The sequence below is a fragment of the Pan troglodytes genome, chromosome 4 (assembly GCF_028858775.2).
Source record: "Pan troglodytes isolate AG18354 chromosome 4, NHGRI_mPanTro3-v2.0_pri, whole genome shotgun sequence".
Lineage (NCBI taxonomy): Eukaryota > Metazoa > Chordata > Mammalia > Primates > Hominidae > Pan > Pan troglodytes.
The window spans coordinates 2,729,042-2,752,968 of NC_072402.2; the positions used below are offsets into that span (position 1 = coordinate 2,729,042).

Genomic DNA, 23,927 nt, shown 5'->3' on the forward strand with positions numbered 1-23,927 from the left:
CCACTGTCTAAGAAGCACTACCCATGTGTACAGTAATCCACAAAATAGAGAAACCTGGCTCTGAAGGAAACAGACAGTTTGGGGAACAAAAGAAAACATTGGACCATCTCTAATATTCTCAGAGAAAATTCAAGGAGATATTGTATCTTTTAAATAAGAGCATCTTTTAGATAATCAAGAAACAGGGGGTTTATCCCAAAACACAGTGATTATGGGCTTCAGACTTTCAAAAGAAAGTGACTTCCTGTCTAGAATTCTACGCACTGGAGGCAGATGCCCATGGTGTGCTCTGCAAGGCCTGGCCTGAGAGGGTGACTGCATCCTACCATGACCCTTGCACATCATTGCGGAAGGGCTTTCTCTGCCAAAGGAGGCAACCTGTGCAGTTGAGACAATTCAGGCAGTCAACACTTCTGGGAGTAGCCCTCACACAGGGAATGGGGGTTTCGCCGATTACTCTGGTTTCCTCCCAGCTTGAATGAGATGACTTGGAGAACATGCCTATCACACAGTCTGCCAGAGGTCCTGCTGCTCATAGTGGTAACCTTCACTTTGAGGCACATCATATTGGTTTGCTTTCTTTTCCTCACTTTTGCACTCACCTACAAGAGATTCTTCAGAGTACCTCCCATGCAAACTGCTGGCACTTACTTCTTTGTCCCAGGGTATTTGTTGGGAGAGCCCAGCCTTAGATACAAGTCAAACTATTATTAACTATGCAAATAGCATCAATAAACTGTGAATATGCAAAGATTCATGCCCCAACCCTTTCTAAAGATATTACATGAGGATGTACTGCAACAAAATAATGGAGAAAATCAAGAAGATATGGATCTGAGAAACAGGGGATACAACTCAGGACATTGAGAAATTGAAGTCCCAGGATAATAGGGGTACAGAGCAATAAGTCCAGGAGAATAGAGTTCTCCAAAAGGGAAGTCCCTGGGAAGAAGAAAATAATAATGGTGGGTGATTTCATTGACTTGATAGTGCTTTTAAAATATCAAATCTTAAGAACATGGTAAAAAGAACATGGTAGAAACAACTAATGCAGAAAAACAAGGCAATTAGAAACTCCAGAAAAACCAAAAAGCTCTAAAAGGAAGGAAATACAATTATAGCATATGATTCCACTTTGCAGCAAATAATATACCAAGACCATAATATAAATATGGTTCATTGACTTTCTAAGTTTTAGAACCAATATAGACAGAATTCAGAGAATTGTTAATTATGATTATGGGATAGAATGCAAATGCAATCAAACTTGACAATATAAAGTAAAATATAGAGAGAATCTGGAGGAAGAATTGAAACAGGTGGAAGGGAGAGATGATGAATTAATGGAAATACAGAGGATGTAACAATTTCATCTTGTGAAGCAGGAAACCATCCACACTATAGTTAACAAAACAAGAAGTAGAATTGCAATTATATGATAAAAGTAATCAACATGGGAACCAAAAATAATACAGTAGGTATATTGGTCAAATGTGGAGAGGGGGAAGTAATACAAATGAGCTGCAATCTCCCACTGTAGACAGCCAATAGGTAATACCAAAAATTGATAAATCAATAAATAGTGCTATAACATATTATTAAGAGATACGGAGGTAAAAATAACCAGAAGAACTAATAATGGAAATAATTAAAATGTGGAATGTGTGGTTGGGGTGCAGAGTGAGAGCTCTGTTGCTTTTTTACTATTTGATTTAAAAGTCAACAATCAAATGTGTTGTTTTTGTAACAACTTAAGAATGCAATTTAAAATGCTTTGTAATGTAGTAACCTACAAAGTATCTTTTCCTGTTTTCCTGTGCTGTTAATTTTACAGCTAAATGTGCATGGTTTTAATTGCCTGTCAATCGAGTTCACTCCCGCCACTGACCCTCTCTTGTGATGGATAATTGAGAACTGACTCTGTTAAGGAACAAAGAGCTTAAAATAGCTGCTGTACTAGTGCATGGCACATCATCATGTCTAGATAATAAACTCCCAATACCAAATGTTTTCATGATGGCACATCCCGTGACACCTGCTTTTCAATGACAACGAGGTATCTAAAAGAGAGGAGGTGGCTGATGGTGTGGCTGATGGCATGCCCCACCTCCTTGATGTCCCTGCTAGCCCCTGTGCTGCAGCCCACATGAAGTGTGGACCCAGCCTCTTCAAGCAGCAACTTTGCCTAATTAAACCTGACCAGAATTACCCTCATTATAACACAACTCGCGATAACATCCCAGCGACCTTGTTCCCCAGAACCCTGTGGTGAGAAGCAGGTTCAGTTCTATTTTTGGCTTCTAACAAATGAAGCATTTCTCCCAAACTGCAGAAATAGACAAATAAAAGACACTGGCAGGAATCAATCCAGAAACAGAGGCTGGGAATGGTCATTGAGAAAAGTCACGTGCTTTTAATATTGCAGTATGAAACTCAACAACACGATAACACCCAGATGGTTCTGCAATTTGTGTTAGTGCAGTCTCTGAGGTCATTAATTGGGCGGAAATAATCATCTTTTAAAATCACCAGTGAGAAGTGTTTGTGAAGTCACAGAATTAGCTCTGGAAGTAACTCCAGGGTTTATTTAGCCCCACTTCCTCATTTCTGAATTGAGGCTTTTGAGGCTCACAGAGATGGAATCCACCCCTGTTCCACACCATCCCCAGGACTGCGGGTCGAGCGGTTTGCGTTGTGTCACTGCTGCTGCTCCAAACTTCATTACTTGTTTAAAAATTGTATCATTAGACAGTCAGACTAGGCATAGGAAAACAGATTATGTATTTAAAAGATTCTCTTTGAAGTCGTTTAGTGACTGTTTAAAATGCTATGGACAAAGGATTTTTCATCCCGCGACATGATGTTTTGGAGAAAAAGAGTGAACAGCAAATTGGAACCACGAGAATGCCAGACGATACAATTTTTGGAGAAGTTAATGCAGCCAAGTCAGGACACACAAGGCCTGGATGTCAGATCCACCCCTGACCAATACTGGCCTTGAGCAGGTGTTGATGTCCATGAGCCTTGCTAATGGCCTTGCTATGAGGACGACATCAGATGATGCTGGAAGGTGTTCCTGTGGAGTCCTGAACTTAATGGGAGGCCCCAAAGCAGCTGCTGAATATTGGAGAATTCCGTGTGTGTTTACCCAGAGAGGCCAAAGCACTCAGCGTCGGGCTGCCTGTAGGGGAGTGTCATTCACACAGACCATGGCGGCCTAGGGAAGCTGAGTATACGGGCGGGCAGGCTTTGGAGGATGTGCAGACCCAGATCCTAGGTTCTCACTGGCCAGGCGCTCTCCTGAAGACACACCTAGGATGAGGTCATTAAGCAGGTGAGACGCCAGTGTCAGAGATGGGCGCGTGAAGACTCACACCTGGCACCAGGCAGCGTATCTGGAGCGAATGACTGGGTAGTTGCTGTAGCTGGAGCCAATTTCTATTCCATTGCTGCATGAGCAGAGGCCCAGTGGCCCCTTAGAATAGACTAGAAGGATGTGAGCAAGGGAAGGGCAGACCCGCTACTTTGCCCACCACCTCAGACTGGGCTCTGTGTGAAACTGGGTTTCCCAGCTCTGCCTTCCTCCGGAGCACAATGAAGGCACTTTTGGAGGAATGACTTAAAGATACATCAGCGTCCAGTCATGGGCCAGCCTCCCGTGCATGCAGAGTAACTATAAACAAACCGGGAAATAAAAGAACGCCCTTCCTGGTGCTGTCTGTGGGGTGCAGGGCCATTTCCATGACTCTCCACCCCTGCATATTCCGGAAAAGCCTCTCCCACTACCATTTTGCTGTCTAAAACAGTAGTTAAAGAAAAAAAAAAAAAAAACGCAAGGAAGAAATATACACTGATTTTAGAAAATTCAGAAAACACCAGAGTTCTAGAAACCCACGTTTCAAAGAGATAATTAACTCCAGCAACCTTTCACTTGTCTCGGTGAGGTTTGATCATCGAGGCAGTGGCGGCTTCGTGAAATTACTCAGGAAGACTTCCTTCTGCTCAGTGCCGGCCAGCATGGATCTTCCGTGTTCCTTCAGAGCTGGAAGTATTCCACAGGGAAGAAACCCACAACAATCTCTTTCTTTCTGAAGCACAGAGAACATCGATGTATTCACGTTTGTTCTGCATTTCGCCTTTGCCACATTTTGCCCATTTTCGTGTGCTGGGTTCTCACTTCACTTTTAAAATTAGTCTTTATTTGAAGTTTTTATTTTTTCTTTGAATAGCTGTTAAAGATTTTGTGCTTCAAATTGCATAATTGGTTTTTATTTTAAGCATCTGTTATTTGTTTCAAATTTTCTTTTATTGTCTCTAAACTGTGGTACAAACACATCATTCTGTAAATTCATTAAGGGTTTCTTTGAAAACTGGCATGTGATTATTTTGTATCAATGTTTGATTGTTATTCTAAGAAACAGTGAAGTCTCTGCCATTAGGAAGCAGTTTGCTATGTAGCTTTTAAGTTACAGTTTACTTATTATGTTTCACAAATCCTAGTGTTTTTCTCTACCTAATGTGCCAAAGGCTGAGAAAAGCATTCATCTCTGATAACTCTCGATGGAACTTTAAATTTCTCCTTGTAGCCTAACAATTTCTTAGTGTTATAGCTAGCGTTCGTCATTGTGTATTACACATTTTGTCAGTTTAAAAGACCCTGTTTAGTGGGTCAAATGCTTTTTTGTCCTGCATTTGACTTTGACTGTGGTTAATATTGATACCTAGGTGTGGTGATCAGACAAATGCCCAGGTCTCCACACTCTCCCATTGTGGAATCATTCCTTCTCTACCCTGGGCAGCGTCTCATTCCACTGGCTGCCAGGAGGGTTGGTAGAGCCTCTTCCCTGCCCTGTTGGCTTGGGCTTGGCCATGTGATGTTCTCTGGGTGCTGGAAGCTGGAGCTGTGAGTGTGCTCATCTTGGCCTCCTGGGCTCAGTCCTTCCCCACGAGAAGGACACACTCTTGCAGCCCTTGCTTCCCCAGCCTGGATTCTAGGGTAAGAGTGTCATGGGGCAAATATGATCTTGACCCACAGCCTGGAGCAGAGCCCTCAGCAGGTCCTTAGACCTTGGGCAAGAGACATGTGCTTATTACTTTAACTTATATTAAACTGCTAGAATTTTAAGGTTCTTTAAGCAGCAATACCTTAGCAAAAACCCGATTAAGATACCATGTTTCCTTATTACTTCATAGCCCTTTGCAACAGATCGTCTAAATATTTGGGTAGGTTTTTCTTGTTAGAGAAATCAATGCTCAGACAGTCAAAGCATATTTAAAAGAACACCAGATATAGTGAATTTTTAGATACACTGTTTCAGATGTTAAGGAAATTTCATTAGATTGTAAATGAAACTGGTGTTTAAGAAAATTGGTTAGTTTAACTTGAGTTACACTCATAAATGGAAAACTGAAGGGTGATTCCCCTAACTTTACAAGATTTATAACTAGAGTAACAATAGTTGCAAATTAGACTTTAATCCGTAAGGAAATCTAGGATTTTAAATTGGTAATGTGTGTGTGTGTGCATGTGTGCATATATGTATATTATATATATATATATATTTACACATATATTCATATGTTAAATATTACTTTAAACCAAGTAGCTGTAAATAGTCTATCCCGTGCACAAAGGTCACACTTGGGTATCAACAAGTTGATGTGCTACCATTGGAAAGCACACAGTAGGCATGCATGAGTCGAAGTGATGAACACTCCAATCTTTGCATTCTTTAAAATGCTCTTACACCTTTCAGGTGTAAGACATGGAATGAATCACTAGTTCCCAGCAAAATTCAGTGACAAATACAAGATTGTAATAACGTAATCAAATTCAGACATTGATACCAAAATAATAATCACTAACAGATTTGTTTTCTAAAAAACCAATAATATAAAAGTTAGAACATATTAAAAGAGATATGTCATAGTCAAGCATGGGACGTAGAAGAAGGAAGAATAATTATCATGTTGTGACTGTTTTTAGGAGGAGTAGGTTTTTTAAAATAAGGGCTTTCTTTTTAATAAAACTCTCATTATGCAAAAATATTGACAAATCCTGGCCTTCAGTTTCAAGTACATAATACAAGGAAATTGTATGCATGTTGTAAAATTTTTGTATAAATCTCTTATTGGGGATAAGCATTAATTAATATAGGAAAATACAGTATTTTGTTCAAATGATTAAATGATTAGTATAAATAATAAATCTAAAACAAAGCCCTTGTTAATTTGCTAAATATCCTTCCTTGCTGCACACATTTCTCTGTAGAGTTTGATTTTAACACAATGTAGCAAATTGACTTGTTTTCAAGAGAGATGGGAAGTAGAAATTGGAGGAGGCGGAACCTGGAAGTCTGTATTTCTGGAGACTTCCATCAGCAAAGGCCTCAGTCAGCACCTCATATTCCTGGGCACCAGGGTTCTCAGTTTCCATTCTAAGCAGGGTGGACATTCAACTCCCATGAAAGGGAACTGAATTCTATCTATTATCCCTTAATGATTCCATTAAACAACTCAAAAAGGAAGGCCACAAGAGGGAAATAGCTTTTGTCAAATATTCTAACCCACAGTATGTGGTAAGTGCTAAATTGGGAAAACTCTCTTGGAAAAACTTATCCAATGGTTGTCAAAATCACTTGTGAATTTCACAGTCCTATATGAAGTTCAAGAGATTCAATAGTAATGTGATCTTAAATCATCTGTTTTTCTAGCACATATGCTCCCCTTCTGAAGTTAAAATGAAAACGACAGCGCTGGCTCGGATGAGTGAAACTGTGAAGGGCATGAGTAGGATTGCAAGGAATAGGTTTAGTCACTCAAACGCGTCTCAAGTGAATTCTTTTTTTTTTTTTTTGATTATTTTATTGTTTGTGTTTTTAAGTTCCAGGGACGTGTGCAGGATGTGCAGGTTTGTTACATGGGTAAATGGGTGCTATGATAGTTGCTGCACCTGTCAACCCATCGTCACCTAAGTATTGAGCCCAGTATGCATTAACTCTTTTCCCTAATGCTCTCTCCCTCCCCCGCCCTCCCCTGACAGGCTGCAGTAAGTGCTTTTCCCCTCCCTGTGTCCACGTGTTCTCATTGTTCAGCTCCCACTTATAAGTGAGAACATGCGGTATTTGGTTTTCTGGTCCTGCGTTAGTTTGCTGAGGATAATGGCTTCCAGCTTCATCCATGTCCCTGCTAAGGACATGATCTCATTTCTTGTTATGGCTGTATAGTATTTCATAGTGTATAAATCATTCTATTATTAAGACACATGCACACATATGCTCATTACAGCATAATTCACAATAGCAAAGATGTGGAATCGACCCAAATGCCCATCCATGATAGACTGGAAAAAGCAAATGTGGTACGTATACATCGAGTGAATTCTTAACAGTAAGTACCCCAGGAGAGGGCATAGAATCCCAATTTAAACCTTCAGTTCTTTCCTCTAAAGTATTATTTGCAGGGCAATCAAATAGATAAGGTTTCTTATGCAGTAGATTTTGCTATTTTCCTTATACTTTTCATATTTTTTCCATCTTCTCTATTCAGATGAGGACAGATATTGCCCTGTTCTAGGCACAGATGTAGCTGAGATGAAAGGACATGAGCGTAGCTGTCTTTGGCATCCACGGTCCTGTAGTGGGTGCAGGAAGAGCTGTGCTGCCAGGAGTCCGCCTCCTCCGGTCCTCTGGGGGCAGCATTCTGGGGAGCCGGTGCCTTGGGCTGCCCGCCACCAGGAAGTTGCCCAGTTGCTCCCCATGTCTCCTCCCGCCATCATCTTTTCTGTCCTGGTTCTCCCCCAGTAGCCTGTTGGTCCATGCAGCTGGTTGAAGCATCAGTGCTGCAAGTGCTTGCTGGTTTAGGTGACGCAGGTCAGTTTTAGTTGCGACGAGAAGCCACCCTGGACTTTTAAAAATGAGATGCTCTGGTGACAGTTACTTCCAGTCTGAGATGAGTTAGCTTCTCGTTTCTGAGATCCAGCCACACAGATTTTGGGCACGTGAGGTGGCCGGCTCTGCCATCGGCGTCATCCCAGTGTCCCGTCACTCCGGGCTAGCCTGGGACCACACCTGGTGAGGGCTCTCCTCTCTCTCCTCTGTCTATCAGCCAAGCTAGAATTGAGTGCAGGGGAACACAGCCCCATAGAACTCAGGGGCCTTCTCAGAATCCAGGCGTGGATGCTTAGCTTCAGAATCTTCAGGCTGTGTGGAAGTTAGACCAGTGATTTGACTGTGTTTATTTCATGTGTACATGTAATACAATTTCTACCACTGTGCCTGTTAGCAATGATTTTACTTCCCAGGTGCTGAGGGTAGGCCTGGTGATGGGTGAGCTCAATATTGAGCAAAAGAAAGATAATTGTGGGGTACACAGGAAATAAAGTCACAGGGGAGAAGCTTGTTAGATGCATTCTTCTGCAGGTAACAATTTTTAATCCTGCACAAATAATTTTTAAACTCTCAACAATTTGAATGCAGTGGAGAGTGAATGAAGGCAGGAAAAATACATAGTGTGCTGAATCCTTGTGAGAAGGTACCACACGGGATACGATCGGCAGATATTTGGCTTTTTACCTGAGGGGATTCCCTTGCTGCACAGGGGTGGGCCCCTAATCTCAAGCAGAAAGCCGCAGTCTTAAGGTCTCAGGAGTTGGAGGACAATGTCCAGGGAAACTAGAGTCACTAAAAGGAGAGGAGAATACGTCCTGAAGGAGCAAACACAATAAGGAACGCCCAAATCTGCACCTAATATATGTAAAAGTGTGTGGTTCACCCTCGAACTCACACCTATGGGGAGACAACCGAGGTTCCCAGCAAAACAAGTCAACAATGTCAACAACAGCGACAACAGGAGAGCAGCTGTGAGGCTGAAGGAGCTGGATGGAGACTCTGGCTTTTGTCCACCGAAAGGGAGACAAAGTTTAGGGTGTAAGCCCGGCCATGTAAAGCACCTGGTATGAAAATGGCATCAACCACCAGAGAAGCAGCAGAGCCCGGCATCTCTGCCACGCAGAACTCACAGCATCCAGTATTCAAAACAAATACTGAGCATGTGAAGACACAGGAAACGGAGCCCACACTCAATAAAGAAATCAGGTTGCTCCCAGCACTTTGGGAGGCCAAGGCGGGCGGATCACGAGGTCAGGAGATCGAGACCATCCTGGCTAACACAGTGAAACCCCGTCTCTACTAAAAATGCAAAAAAAATTTAGCCGGGCTTGGTGGCGGGCGCCTGTAGTCCCAGCTACTTGGGAGGCTGAGGCAGGAGAATGGCGTGAACCTGGGAGGCGGAGCTTGCAGTGAGCCGAGATCACGCCACTGCACTCCAGCCTGGGCGACAGCTCCATCTCAAAAACAAACAAACAAACAAACAAACAAAATCAGGTTACAGAAACGAGGCATGAGAAGACCCAGACAGTAGAATTAACAATGGTTTCAAAACTACCACTAAAAATGAACTCCAGGACTTAGAAGAAGATGTGGTCATGATGAATGAATAGTTATAGAATCTCATCCAGACAAAAAAGGACATTTAAAGAAAGAATAAAACAAACACCAAATCAGAAATACATAACTGTGCCTATGTATGTTATAAGCAAGCTAGGAATAGAGAGGAACTTCTTCCATCGGAGGCAGGGCATCTGTGAAATAGACATTCTGCTTACATTTGACAGTGAAGCACCGACGCTTGCCTCCAAGACTGGAAATGGGCCATGACGTCTGCTCTCCCTGTCCCTTACACTGCTTGATTCCAAGTCGAATAAAGTGACAGAGATCAGGAAGTATGGAACCATAGGAGTAGGATATCAATAGGATAGAATAAGGAGTCCAGAAATAGACCCACAGTCTACTTATTTTTGACAAAAATGCTGCAGAAATTGAATGGCATTGGACTAATGGGATATGCGTATGGATACAAATAAAACCTGAATTCTATTCCATGTCATATTTAAATATTAATTTGATATTGATTGTAGACCTAAATTTAAAAGCTACATAATTTCTAGGGGTGAACTTAGGAGAATACATTCATAACTTGGGAGTATGCGGATATTTCTTAGAACACTAAGTGCAAAAAATGTAAAATAAAATCATGATGGATCATTGTTCATAAAAATTAGTAATGTTAGGTCATCAAAAGATATCATAAAGAAAATCAACAGGCAGGCAGGAGACTGAGAGAAAATATTCACATAACACATATCTGACCATAGACTAGTATCTGTCCACACTACATAAAGAATGCATACAACATTACAATAATAGACAAACAACACAATAAAAAGAGCTATCCACTTGAAATGATACTTTACAACAATCACCTGCAAATAGTTGCATGGAAAAGTGCTCAACATTACAATTTATCAGGGATATGCATATCGGAAAATAAGAAAACAACACAGAGACATTAGAATAGCTGAAATTAAAAGATTTAAAAAGATAACACCAAATAAAGGAAAAGATCTGTAGCAATGAGGATTCTCACACAACAGCCCAGGAGGGTTGAAGTGCACAAGTCTTTGGGAAAAGCTTGGCAGTTCCTTATAAAACTAACCACACGGTTACCTATGATGCAGCAATTATTCTGCTAGATATTTACCCACAAGAAATAAAAGTTTATTTTGAAAAAAGAACTTGTACAAAATGTTCACTGTGTGAAGGAACATTTCAAATATTCAACATGTGTTTCACAACAGCTTTTGGCAGAAGTACTCCAAATGCTCATAAAGACAATAGTGGATTAGGCCGGGTGAGGTGGCTCATGCCTGTAATCCCAGCACTTTGGGAGGCCGAGGCGGGTGGATCAACAGAGGCTTGGAGTTCAAGACCAGCCTGACCAACATGGAGAAACCCAGTCTCTACTAAAAATACAAAAATTAGCCAGGCGTGGTGGCTCATGCCTATAATCCCATTTACTCGGGAGGCTGAGGCAGGAGAATCGCTTGAACCCAGGAGGCAGAGGTTGTGGTGAGCTCAGATCACGCCACTGTGCTCCAGCCTGGGCGACAAGAGCAAAACTCCATCTCAAAAAAAAAAAAAAAAAAAAAAGAAAAGAAAAAAAAGAAAATAGTGGATTAAACAAATTGTGTGTATTCAGATAATGGCATAACAGTAAAAATGTGACAAATGGTGGGTGCAAGTGATGACCTGGATGAAACGGACAGGCATCATGCTGAGCAAAGGAAGTCAGAGATAGAGGGGGCAGACTTCATGAATCCATTACTCCAAGTTCTAGAACAGGTAAAATTAATCTGTGGTGACAAAGAGGGCTTGCTTTGTGGTGGTGGGGGCTGCCTCCGAAGGCAGACAAGGGAATTTTTGGAGGTTACGTGAAGGTTCAATATTTTTATGGGTTACACGGATGCATGCATCTGTCAAACCTCATCAAATTGTACACTTAAGGTTTGTACATTTTACTGTATGTAAATTGTAACTAAAAAGTCCCCTGCAAATATTGAAATCAAGTTGCAGGCTTGCTGTTCACACTTTCATGGGTAGCATATCTGAAACTATTCTTTGCATATTCTAGGCCTCAGCACACGCGTGCCAGTGTTTCTCAGGGTTGCAGAAGGGAGTTTCATATATGGAAAAAGAAAAGACTGAACTATTCCCTGTGTTTTTGCATAGGAATTAGAGATATCAGTAAATTCATGATTTTATTTTCACAATGCGGACATTTAGACATACATTTGTACCCATCTATGTCATGTCCATATCTACCTTTCTCCCAATTCTGTCTGCTGAGAGAGCGTAAAAGCTGAGTCATATCAGCAGCAGTGAACACACCTGGTGCCCAGATCTTGGTTTCTAATTACCTTCTTCCACTGAAAGGAAACAGAGCTCCCAAAGAATAGGCTGATTCCAGGCTGAGGCAGAGAAAGCCCAAGGCATCCTGTTTTGCCAGAAAGCAAAGAATTTCCCCAGGACTTAGGAGAACTGCTCCAATCACGTATTACTTTGTAACAAACCATCTCAAAACTTAGTTACCTGAAGCAACAAGTTATTATTATTGCTTACAATTCTGTGGGCTGCCTGCTAGGTTAGTAGGTTCTCATTTGAGGTCTTTGTTAAGACTGTAATTAGTTACCAGCTGGAAGGTGATTTGGCAATGGTTTATTGCAAAGTAATACTTGCATTGCCTTATAATCTTACTTTTTGAAAACCAGGAAATGGATTTACGGTGGCTTAAAACACAGGGCTTTCTCTTACTCACATAAGGATGGACAGGAGTGAGCAGCGGCCACTGGTGTAGACTGAGCCACCCACCAACGCCCCCAGTGGGTTTTGTGCTCATGCTGGCTGGCCCATGCTCACTAGACAGGAGCCAGGTTTGCACACTGCACATTGGAGCTCAAGGAATAGGGAGGGGTAGAGATGTGCCCATCTCTTATCTAGAAAATAATGGGGTTCCTATTAGGTATGGGGTTCCTGGAAGGCCCCAACAGATTTCCTCTTCCATAATTTGGCTAGAACTTGTTTCATGGAGAATCGTAACTACAAGAGATCCTGGAAAATAGAGTACTGGTCTTTAAGAATTTCTCTTTAATTTGAGGCATGGAAGAGAGAAGGGAGAATTGGGAATGGCAGTGAGGTAAACAAACCAAGGGTGCATGCTGCAACTGATGATAGGAAAATAATCAATCACCAAATGCAATGTGCACTTGGGAACAGGTGCAAAGGATGCATATGTTAAGGGGGCCTTCTCTCCAGTCACTGGCTTCTTCAACTGGGGCTTCATCAGCCTCAGCCCTGTCTCCAGCTCGTGCTTAACTGGCTCATGCTGAAGCTCTCCAGACAGGCTAAGAAGGTCCCAAGGCCCACGCATGCGACTGGGAAACTTTAGCAAATGTTTCCACCCAAATTCTAACAGCTAGAATCTAACTGCGCGATTGCAAGATAGTCTCATAGCTAGACTCTGAGATTCCAAGGTAGTCTAACACCTAGAGTGTGACTGCGAGATTTCAAGGTAGCCTCATAGCTAGAATCTAACTATTAGGCTTCTTGCTAATTATGGAAATTTCTGCAGCCATCTTGAATTTCTCCCCAGAAAATGGTTTTTTTCTATCTCATAGTCAGGCTGCAAATTTTCCAAACTTTGATGCTCTGCTTCCCTTATAAAACTGAATGCCTTTAATAGTACGCTAGTCACCTCTTGAATGCTTTGCTACTTAGAAATTTCTTCCACCAGATACCCTAAATCACCTTTCTCAAGTTCGAAGTTCCACAAATCTCTAGGGCAGTCTCTTTGGTAAAACATAACAAGAGTCATGCTTGCTTCAGTTCCCAACAAGTTCCTCATCTCCATCTGAGACCACCTCAGCCTGGACCTTCTTGTCCATATCGCTATCAGCATTTGGGGGAAAGCCATGCAACAAGTCTCTAGGAAGTTCCAAACTTCCCCACATTTTCCTGTCTTCTTCTGAGCCCTCCAAACTGTTCCAACCTCTGCCTGTTACCCAGTTCCAAAGTCGCTTCCACATTTTCCAGTATCTTTTCAGCAGCACCCTATTCTGCTGGCACCAATTTACTGTATTCGTCTGTTTTCATGCTGCTGATAAAGACATACCTGAGACTGGGAAGGAAAAGAAGTTTAATTGGACTTACAGTTCCACATGGCTGGGGAGGCCTCAGAATCATGGCGGGAGGTGAAAGGCACTTCTTACGTGGTGGCAGCAAGAGAAAATGAGGAAGAATCAGAAGTGGAAACCCCTGATAAACCCATCAGATCTGGGGAGACTTATTCACTATCACAAGAATAGCATGGGAAAGACCCACCCCATGATTCAGTTACCTCCACCTGGATCCCTCCTACAACATGTGGGAATTCTGAGAGATACAATTCAAGTTGAGATTTGGGTGGGGACACAGCCAAACCATATCAGAGTGGGTGTCAGCCGGAGGGCCTGGACCCAGAGTCTCTGCTTTTGACCGGGATCTTTCCACTGCCTTTGCTGAAATTGGGAAGCAGCATCCCTCTGTCTATTTCTGGAGGAAAAGTTTGTACCTGGACTGCAATAGGACATGCTCAGAGAGTCCATGAAATAGTCCAGCCGGCTGTGCCTTCAGCATCCTCTGGTGTCTGGTGATGGCCAAGCTTATTGTCCTCAGAACAGTAGGAGTGAGCCAAGCCAGAGTAAATCAACCAACTGAGCCCACAGCTCCCTCCTAGGCCCCTCTGGACGTGGGTCTCATGGCCTCTGTGATCTGGAAAGCCCAGGGAAAAGCAGCGTTATCTTAGACAGGGAACTGTTATGAGAGCTAGGAGGGGGCCCTGCACCCCTGCAGCAGAGGGCAAGCCCGAAGCAGGGGACCGGTATGAGAATGAGGAGGGGCTTGTACCCTTGCAGAAGAGAACAAGCTGGAAGCAGGGGACTGGTTTAAGAACGAGGAGGGGGCCCTGCACCCCTGCAGCAGAGGGCAAGCTGGAAGCAGGGGACAAGCCAGAAGCAGGTCCTGTTGCCCGCAGAGCAGAGCCAGGAGTTACAGGCTCACAAAGCCACAGTAAGAACAGCTTATGCGAGGCTTTCAGTGACATGAGGTTGTGCAGCAGGAGATGGGGGGATATACCACTCTATCTGAAGAAGTCAGGACATTCAGTCACCATAAAATACTAGTCCAAGCATTATTCCAAATACAAATATCCAATTCTAAGCAATAAATGCTTATTCAGAAGATACTGTGACCAAAGTGGCAGGTTAAATATGTTAAGACCTAAGAGACGGCAAGGGGCTGACTGGGAGGAGCCCAGGCAGATGGGGCGAGGGGCTCAGTGCAGCAGGGACACGCAAGTAACTCTCCCACCACAGAGAAGACGTGAAGGACACTCGCTTTCAACCTTCCTTACACACATCACACAAGGGGCTACACAGATATTGCTGATGACACAGCAAGTAGATGACAGGTCCAGGTCTTGAGAGATAAATTGGGGGCAGTTGTCTCTGGTGACCCCCGCGACAGCTCCCATCTGGCAATAAATGCTCTCTGCAAGGCACAGCAACTCAGAAGGTGATGTCCTAACAAGAATGACCTCAGGGCATCCAGACTTGAGGCCATAAATCACAGGAAGGTAACAGCACCGAGGAGGAGTTGGCTGGGCTCCCCAAGGTCTGATCTGGAGGCAGAGTCAGAGCAGCTCCCGCCAATGCTGAGTGGAGCGGTCACTCTGGCCTGTGAACGCGAGCTTCCTACTTGGGAGCTGATGTTCCTGAACACCAGACAGTGGCGTGGATACCGTGACTGAGGGGCCTGGTTGTTTTGCCATCACGCTGCTGATCTGAGAAGGTAACTGTCGCCCCTCTCCAAGCGTCCTCACGGGGCCATCCACTGTTTCTCACTCAAGGCCAGAGCCAGCAGAGCCTGCAAGGAATGGAGGGGTCCCTTGACTGTTTTCTGAGGGTCTCTCACAGTTTCCGCTTGGATGCCTTGCAGGAAAATAGCACGAGCAGGAGCAGCTGGTGAGCTTACACCTCAGGGGGAGTGATAAGAACATCTGAGAAGAACTTCTGTAAAATAAAGATGGTCATTGATTGAAACAGAGAGTCGTGGGACCCCTTTTCTGAGAAAGTTTCTTAATGGAAATAGTTAAAACACAGAACATTTGATAAGATCTTGAGGGAGTTTTATCAAAAGCCTTTTCTACATCTATTGAGATAATCATGTGGTTTTTGTCATTGGTTCTGTTTATGTGATTGATTACATTTACTGATTTGCATATGTTGAGCCAGCCTTGCATCCCAGGGATGAAGCTGACTTGATTGCAGTGGATAAGCTTTTTAATGTGCTGCTGGATTTGGTTTACCAGTATTTTATTGAGGATTTTTGCTTCGATGTTCATCAGGGATATTGGCATGAAATTTTCTTTTTTTGTTGTGTCTCTGCCAGGTTTTGGTATCAGGATGATGCTGGCCTCATAAAATGAGTTAGGGAGGAGTCCCTCTTTTTCTATTGTTTGGAATAGTTTCAGAAGGAATGGTACCAGCCCCTCTTTGTACCTCTGGTAGAATTCGGCTGTGAATTCGTCTGGACCTGGGCTATTTTTGGTTGGTAGGCTATTAATTACTGCCTCAATTTCAGAACTTGTTATTGGTCTATTCAGGGATTCGACTTCTTCCTGGTTTAGTCTTGGGAGGGTATAAGTGCCAAGAAATTTATCCATTTCTTCTAGATTTTCTAGTTTATTTGCGTAGAGGTGTTTATAGTATTCTCTAATGGTAGTTTGTATTTTTGTGGGATCAGTGGTGATATCCCCTTTATCATTTTTTATTGTGTCTATTTGATTCTTCTCTTTTTTCTTCTTTATTAGTCTGGCTGGCAGTCTATCTATTTTGTTGATCTTTTCAAAAAACCAGCTCCTGGATTCATTGATTTTTTGAAGGGGTTTTTGTGTCTCTTTCTTCTTCAGTTCTGCTCTGATCTTAGTTATTTCTTGTCTTCTGTCAGCTTTTACATTTGTTTGCTCTTACTTCTCTAGTTCTTTTAATTATGATGTTAGGGTGTTGATTTTAGATCTTTCCTGCTTTCTCCTGAGGGCATTTAGTGCTATAAATTTCCCTCTAAACACTACTTTAGCTCTGTTCCAGATATTCTGGTACATTGTGTCTTTGTTCCCATTGGTTTCAAACAACTTATTTATTTCTGCCTTCATTTTGTTATATACCCAGTAGTCATTCAGGAGCATGTTGTTCAGTTTCCACGTAGTTGTGTGGTTTTGAGTGAGTTTCTTAATCCTGAGTTCTAATTTGATTGCACTGTGGTCTGAGAGAATGTTTGTTACGATTTCCATTCTTTTGCATTTGCTGAGGAGTGTTTTACTTCCAATTATGTGGTCAATTTTAGAATAAATGTGATGTGGTGCTGAGAAGAATGTATATTCTCTTGATTTGGGGTGGAGAGTTCTGTAGATGTCTATTAGGTCCACTTGGTCCAGAGCTGAGTTCAAGTCCTGAATATCCTTGTTAATTTTCTGTCTCGTTGACATGTCTAATATTGACAATGGGGTGTTAAGTCCCCCACTATTATTTGTGGGAGTCTAAGTCTCTTTGTAGGTCTCTAAAAACTTGCTTTATGAATTTGGTGCTCCTGTATTGGGTGCATATATATTTAGTATAGTTAGCTCTTCTTGTTGCATTGATCCCTTTGCCATTATGTAATGCCCTTCTTTGTCTCTTTTGATCTTCGTTGGTTTAAAGTCTGCTTTATTGGAGACTAGGATTGCAACCCTGCTTTTTTTTTTCTTTGTATTTGCTTGGTAAATCTTCCTCCATCCCTTTATTTTGAGCCTATGTGTGTCTTTGCCGTGAGATGGGTCTCCTGAATACAGCACACCAATGGGTCTTGACCCTTTATCCAATATGCCAGTCTGTGTCTTTCAACTGGGGTACCAAAACAGAAATATAGACCAATGGGACAGAACACAGGCCTCAGAAATAACACCACACATCTACAACCGTCTGATCTTTGACAAGCCTGCCAAAAACAAGCAATGGGGAAAGGATTCCCTATTTAATAAATGGTGTTGGGAAAACTAGCTAGCCATAGGCAGAAAACTGAAACTGGACCCCTTCCTTACACCTTATATAAAAATTAACTCAAGATGGATTACAGATTTAAACGTAAGACCTAAAACCATAAAAACTCTAGAAGAAAACCTAGGTAATGCCATTCAGGACATAGCCATGGGCAAAGACTTCATGACTGAAACACCAAAAGCAATGGCAACAAAAGACAAAATTGACAAATGGGATCTAATTAAACTAAAGAGCTTCTGCACAGCAAAATAAACTATCATCAGAGTGAACAGGCAACCTACAGAATGGGAGAAAATTTTTGCAATCTATCCATCTGACAAAGGGCTAATATCCAGAATCTACAAGGAACTTAAACAAATTCACAAGAAAAAAAAAAACAACCCCATCAAAAAGTGGGCAAAGGATATGAATAGACACTTTTTAAAAGAAGACATTTATGCAGCCAACAAGCATATAAAAAATGCTTATCATCACTGGTCATTTGAGAAATGCAAATCAAAACCACAATGAGATACCATCTCACGCCAGTTAGAATGGTGACCCTTAAAAAGTCAGGAAACAACAGATGCTAGAGAGGATGTGGAGAAACAGGAACACTTTTACACTGGTGGTGGGAGTGTAAACTAGTTCAACCATTGTGGAAGACAGTGTGGCGATTCCTCAGGGATCTAGAACTAGAAATACCATTTGACCCAGCTATCCATTACTGGGTATATACCCAAAGGATTATAAATCATTCTATTGTAAAGAAACATGCACACGTATGTTTATTGCAGCACTATTCACAATAGCAAAGACTTGGAACCAACCCAAATGCCCATCAATGACAGACTGGATAAAGAAAATCTGTCATATATACACCGTGGAATACTAGGCAGCCATAAAAAAGGGTGAATTCATGTCCTTTGCTGGGACATGGATGAAGCTGGAAAACATCACTCTGAGCAAACTAACACAGGAACAGAAAACCAAACACCACATGTTCTCACTCATAAGTGGGAGCTGATCATTGAGAACACATGGACACAGGGAGGGAAACATCACACACTGGGGCATGTCACAGGGTGTGGGGGAAGGGGAGGGATAGCATTAGGAGAAATACCTAATGTAGATGATGGGTCGATGGGTGCAGAAACCACCATGGCGTAGGTATACTTATGTAACAAACCTGCACATTCTGCACATGTATCCCAGAACTTAAAGTATAATAAAAAAGAAAATAAACAAATAAAAAATAAAATAAAATAAAGATCTTGAGGGAGAATGAAATAAATAAATAAAACCCTTGTCTGAAGTAAATGTTCCTGGTGACCTCCTCCAATCCTGTCATAAACGCCCTTCCCCTGTAGTTAATGTTCCCGTTTCTCCTCTGGGACTGGGAAGAGAGAAGCCCGGAACCTCTCCGGAGGTGCTAAGAGCCTCTGGGAGGTGCAGCAGGGCGGGAAATGGGATTGTGTTTGCCTGTCAGGTTGGCTTAGGGGATGGAAGTTGCAAGAAAGGGAAGAAGTAAGAGTTCAAAACGACATTCCCAACTGAATGAGGTCAGTATCCACCTGGCATAACCGTGAATCCACCTGGGCTTGTGAGAAGTCATCAGAGCCCATGGACACTCACCCCCTACTTCCGGTTTCCCCAATGGTACCATCTCGTATAGCTGTGCTGTACACTGTTTCTGAAGCAGTTGAACCATTTTATATGCTAACCAGCAACGGATGGGAGTTGCCATTGCTCTGTCTTGCCTGCACATGACGCTCTCAGTCACCTTCATGTTTGCTTTTTGATCAGACCTGTGATCCTTGTATGTGTGTCTGCTGGCCATTCATGTGTGTTCTTTCACAAAACACTTTTGGAAATATTTTGCTCACTTTAGAGTTTTGTTCTGTTTCGTTTGAGTGGTATGAATTTCTAATGGACGTTCATTGTGGTCAGGGAACGTGCGTATTCTGCATGATTTAATCCTTCCACATTTGCTGAGACTTGTGTGTGGTTCACCATACGGTCCCTCTTGGTGAATATTCTGTAGGCACTTAACAAGAGCATGGATTCTTCTGCTGTCAGGAAAAGCAGTCAAGGCTGCTAATTAGATCAAGCTGGGTAATAGCGTTGTTCAAGTATTCTATATTCTCATTGATTCTCTGTCTATTTGTTCTACCAATGACTGAGAGAGAAATGTTAAAGTATCCAAATATAACTGTGGACTTGCCTGTCTTGCCTTTAACTCAGTGAGTTTTGGGCCTGTGCGTTTATAGCTTTGTTGTTAGGTGTGCATTTAGGATTTGCTATGATTTGGCTGTGTCCCCACCCAAATCTCATCTTCCATTGAAGCTCCCATAATTCCTTCATCTTGTGGGAGGGACCCAGTGGGAGATAATGGAATCATGGGGAAGGTTTCCCCCATACTGCTCTCATGGTAGTGAATAAGTCTCAGAAGATCTGATGGTTTTATCAGGGGAAACCCGTTTCGCATGGCTCTTATTCTCTTCTCTTGTCTGCTGCCATGTGAGACACGCCTTTTGCCTTCTGCCATAATTGTGAGGCCTCCCCAGGCACCTGGAACAGTGAGGCCATTAAGTTCTTTCTTTTATAAATTGCCCCGTCTCAGGTACGTCTTTATCAGCAACATGAAAACGGACTAATACGGATTGCTTCATGCATGAACCATGGCGGGCCTTTGCTTATCTTCCCAAAGGGGTGGGAAGGTCTCTGAGGGGAGTGGCTGTGGCTTTTGGTTCTGAGGACTCTGCTGAGGGGAACACACACTCTGGAGGCTCAGCAAGCACTCAGGAGGGACTTGATCCATGTTAGAAATGCATCACTAGCTTCTCATTTATTTCACACTAAAATATTTGAATGTTTCTGATTAAAATCCCTGACAGGGACTCCCCATCCCAATAATTCATTGGGAAAATTGACTTTGTCTTTCATTAAATTAATAAAAAATCAGTAATACAATGTTACAAGGTAGATATTTAATAACAAAAGGACTCACTTTAATGCAGACTCTAGAAAACTGGAGAATTGCAAGTCAAGAGACAAGAGAATCACGCAAAGCAAATGGGATGTAGACACTCCCTCCCTCCCACCCACACCCAGGCTCAGTTCCAGGCAGTGTTTCCAACCCTGGCAAAACTGGCCTGTGCCAGGCGATAGGACCGTAACTCCCACCCAGAGCACCCTCCCTCCTGGGGACAGACAGGTGACAGCGGGAAGGACAGGGTCCGTCTCTGCTCCTGTACTGTGTACTGCAGGGCTGTGCAATGGCCAGCAGGGAAACAGAGGCGGAGCAGCGGTGGGGGTGTTAGCCTTGGAATCTACATTTTTCACAAACAAATTAGGTGCTCTGACACTCCAGGGTCTGAGGAAGGTGGTCAACAGCCTCACTCTAAGAAACCTTCGTCCAGGCACTGAGTTTGCCTAGTGTGGGATTTTAAACAAAAATTATTTCCAAAAGAAAGAATGCAGAGGTAAGGAAAAGATGCTATATTTAATTCAGTGGGTGTATTTGCATACTTTTTAGAAATAATAAGGGTGGAGGGAGTGAGGGGTGGTGTGTCTCCTGCAAGCTACTTGACCCAGAATAAAAACATAATAAACTAAAAATTTCACATAACAGATTTTTCTTTTTTAAAAAAGAAAAAAATGATAATAAAGAATAACACATTCAGAAGAGAAAGATTTTCACTTGGAGGAAACATATACAAAATTAATCCTTCTTAAATCACTGTTACCTCTAAGTCTGGAACCGCTGCCTTCACACATTGTCTGCTGCCGATCTTGTCAATGACCCTTGTTAACGCCTCTCCCGACAGGTGGACGGCATCCAGACGCGGAGGGAAGTTTCCTCCTGGGGAGCAGCGCACGTGCTGCCTGGAGACAGAAGCGAAGATCAGATTGCACGTGTGTGGAACGTGGCCGCAGCACCAGTTCTGAGCTCCACGATTTGCCGGAGCATGACTCTGTTCTTCATGAAAATTATTATAAAGAGTGCTTCCAGGAGGCTGAGGCAGGAGAATCGTTTGAACCCGGGAGGCAGAGGTTGCAGTGAGTGGAGATCGCGCCACTGCACTCCCAGCCTGGGCAACAGAGAGAGACTCCGTCTCAAAAAAAAAAAAAAAAAAAGAGTGCTTCCTCATTAAATCAAGAAAGACACACACACAAGTGAACTGGAAGAGTATCACACCCTCTTAGGCCTCAATATCCACAACATCACTGGCCACAGCTTTTAGTTTCAGGAGGTGAGATATGAAAACAAACCTAATGGGCAAAGCAGATCTAAACAGGGTAAGACCTGGAGCCCCGGCCCCATGCAGCCTGCAGAAGGTGAGTGAGGTCGGCCTCCCCTCATTCCACAGTTGCCTCTTTCCAGAGACCCTGGGTGTCTGGAGGGATATAGAGTGATGTGGCCAGGCGCTGTGCCCGGGGAAATGACATTAAAATTAGTAATAGTAGGGGAAAAAAAAGAAATACTTTCCTTTACAGACAACAGAATGCAACTTGAGGCAATCCATTCTATACATACAGTCTCAGAAACGATTCCAGATTTCCGACCTGCGTGTTTTGTTTCTTTGTTTGTTTATGTCAAGACTTTACAATTTGCCATGAATCAAAAACACACGCACTCAGGGGATAGAAAGAAATATTCAGAAAGAGTTTGAGTGGAATTTGGATTAGGTTGGGTGTTTTTTGACTCCGAGTCCTGTGTCCAAGTGACAGCTGCTGTGCCATAATAATAGATCAGCTTACAATACGTAGATATAGACAGGCAGACAATAGACAATCTGTGTATGAAACAGGCTGCCTAAAAATGCTGATTATCTAAAAGCTTGTGAGCCTACGTCATCAAAGCCATCTCACCAGGTGAGTGTTCACTCTTCCCTCAGCGGGCCCTCCCAGAAGTCATGTTAAGCAGTTTCTGACGGTATTCATATTTTAATCCTCAGAAGCCCTGGAGGCTCTCACCTCCCACTTCAGGCTGCCCAAAGTCACAGAGCCTGTGACTCCAGGACTCATCTTTCAACAAACGCTTTGGTTGGCCAGCGCTTCCTTTTACCGTCAGCCGCCCCTGCCCGGGACACTTGCAGAGCTGCTCAGGGGACTTTGTGGGTCTCATTGAGGCTGTATTTGCGGATTCAATTACGCATTTTTAATTCCGCAAATATTTGCCACTGCTGCCTGACCTGGAGCCTGTGCGTGCAGATCCTTTGATCGAAAGCCGCCTGCCTGTAGATCAGACCCCGTGGTGAGTGGTGACAGCCCACGGGTGGGGAGGCAGATCACCCTGCTGGGTTGCTGGGGGAGGCTGTGTGGAGGCCATAGGGTCTGAGCAATATACTAAGACCTAGTTAAAGATTTGCAGCGAGAGAATCCATGAAACATGAAACACGGAGGCTGTGGGGGGTCGAGTTAGGACTCTGGATGGCCACATCCTGACCCCCAGAACATGCAACCACCGCCTTGTATGGAAAGGGGGCTTTGCGGATGTGATGGGGCTGAGGCTCCTGAGATGGGTGATTTTCTTGGATGATCCTGGCGGGCCAATGAAATCACAGGGTGCTTCTGAGAGGGAGGGAGGACAGCAGAGAGGGGAAGGTGATGTGGCTACAGAGCCAGAGATGACGGAAAGGGCTGCCAGCCCAGGGGTCCAGGTACCACCGGAAGAAGGAAAGACAGAGACATGGGGTCTCCCCATGCCCAGCCCTGCAGAGACCCTGAATTCAGCGCAGGGGTACTGATTTGGGGGTTATAGCCTCCAGAACTGTGAGAGAATAAGTCTCCGTTGTCTTAAGCCACCGAGTGTGTGGTACGTGTTATGGCAGCCACATAGCAGGTGTGAGGAAGCTGGAGAAGGGACTGAAGATGGGGTGCAGCTGGGACCACCCTGCTGGGCTAAGGCCAGTTCTGGAAAGAGACTGGACAGCTCTCCCTCAGGCGCAGGGAGGGAGGAACCCGTGAGTCAGCGGAGGGTGGGAGGAAACGTGGGAGGAGCCTCCGACATCCTAGAAACGCGGGGGTACAAAAGCCGGCACCGGCCTGCGAGGGGGAAAGCCGGCCTCTTACGCCCTGGAAGAGGAAACTCACAGAGATTCCCACAACTACACCCAGCTGTGCAGGAGGCCCACGTCCTGTCTCATTTCATTTTCTCCTCTCGGTGAACCAAAAGAGAAGAAAATGCCAGGAGCAGAAGGTCAAAGGGAAGCATCGAGAGAAAGAGGATGAATTGACACCTGTGGCTAATTGAAGTGAAATCAGGTGGGGGAAAAAAGCCTACTATAAGCCCACTTTATAACCTCATACCTGTCCCCTGCTTCGGGCTTGCCCCCTGCTGCAGGGGTGCAGGGCCCCCTCCTCGTTCTCATACCCGTCCCCTGCTTCGGGCTTGCCCCTTGCTGCAGGGGTGCAG

At 43.6% G+C, this 23,927-nt stretch overlaps 1 long non-coding RNA gene across 6 annotated transcripts in view; it reads left to right on the top strand.

Moving 5' to 3' along the window:
- LOC104006320 (uncharacterized) overlaps window positions 1-23,927 on the top strand; it is a 147,200-nt gene that overhangs the window by 117,685 nt on the left and 5,588 nt on the right. For 4 of the 6 annotated variants that reach the window (XR_010157124.1, XR_010157125.1, XR_010157122.1 and 1 more), the window contains one exon: window positions 21,337-23,776. This is a non-coding gene — a long non-coding RNA (uncharacterized LOC104006320). The remainder of the gene's footprint in view (window positions 1-21,336; window positions 23,777-23,927) is intronic. The other 2 variants (XR_001717433.3, XR_010157123.1) reach the window with 2 other exon arrangements.